Source organism: Ceratina calcarata, unplaced genomic scaffold, assembly GCF_001652005.2.
Source record: "Ceratina calcarata isolate Rehan_Ccalc_2016 unplaced genomic scaffold, ASM165200v1 scaffold40.2, whole genome shotgun sequence".
Classification (NCBI taxonomy): Eukaryota; Metazoa; Arthropoda; class Insecta; order Hymenoptera; family Apidae; genus Ceratina; species Ceratina calcarata.
In genome coordinates, this window is record NW_017163422.1 from 174,976 (window position 1) to 176,597 (window position 1,622).

Genomic DNA, 1,622 nt, shown 5'->3' on the forward strand with positions numbered 1-1,622 from the left:
TTGTAGAGGATGTCAGTGCCTACAACGTCTGTATAAAAAGCTTTTCGCCAGCGTCAATAATTAATTAGATATTTCCTTCTATACTTTCTAGCACGTAGCGATTTATTATTAGCATTATTCGTCCGACGTCTGATTTCTTTTTAATTATGGGAAATGCATTTTTCTAAAGTACATAAACTTTTGGGATTGACTATATAGCCAACATCCTTAAATATCTCGTGAACAGCGACCAATTTCGATCGCGAACTTGGAAAACAAAGGGGACTCTGTTGAACCATGCGCTGACGAAACCGCGACGTCTTTGACCACTTTTTTTGCGTTCTTCCTGCTTTTATCTGGAGTTCACCCAAAACGAGCGATGGACCGATTAAACCAATAAAGGAGTATAAATACGTAGAGAAATATATTCGTATATACGTAAACATTAATTGCTATAATTCCTGTAACTTCCATGAAATAATTGTCAAAATTAAAAGATCGTTTAATCATCGTTTTTGTCAGCGCAATTAAATGATCGTTTCGAAGAATGTTGAAAATTGATGATAGTTATTGGAAAGGCAAACAAAGGACACTGTTAACTATGCTGACGAATCGATTAAAGAAAAAAATTATGTGACGAGCCGCTATTCAAACGGCGAGACTTTTATCAATACGGTTTTCTTCCATTATCTCACTTTCTCGGATCCAATGAAGTTCTCCTCGTATCGCGGGTCACGAACGTTTCCGAGAAATCCGGCAACTTGGCAATAGCAGAGAGAATACCCTATTTATTACGTTAAACCATAAAATTGAAGCGTTAACGATCATTTTTATGGGTTTTCTTGTAATAATCATTCCAAGAGTTCGTCCGAACGTGCGTTGAATCAGCGAGAAAAATATTTCGCTCGTTACTTACGAAAACAAGAATCAATGAATATGTACTAACATCTGTCGAACGTATCGAATCTAATAAGAATTTCAATATCTTTTCTAATCATCTTTTAAACTGTATCGCCAATTTTCTGAGAATCGTTCCCATGGATCAGGTTCCAAATTCCGGAACAAATGATCCGTTCAAACTCTCAGTTGCATAATTACTTAACACGAGTTAATCCAAACGTATTGCTCTGGTTCGAGCCACGTTTCCGCTCAGCTGAGATTTCCCTAAATAAAACAGCGGAATCCTGCCCTTAGCCTGTCTCGTTATTAGAAACTAACGACGTTTTCTCAATCGGTTTTAATTCGACCGCAACGATCGCGATCCCCCCCGATGGAATAAACTATCGCCGAGGATTCCTCGTCCCTGCCTTTCTCTCCGAGATCCGTGGCTGGGCTCGTATCGAACTCTTTCCCTTTACGGGCCATTAGAATCGCTCGAAGCTCCAATAAAACTCGACGAGATTGCGCTCACGGTTCCGCAGACGATCGGACGAGCGGGTTTCGCGGCGCGGCGTGCCGTTCGTTACCTCGATACGAAATTAAAGATCCGTTTTCAGCGCGTCGCGCTAACCGGTTTTCGACCGGATTTCGCCCGATCGGGACGTTCCACGCGACGACACACGCACGAAATTAAGATATCGGGCATATTCCGTCCCTTAAGTGGCGTCTCCCGCTTCGACGAGCTTCCGATTAGTCCCGACAGA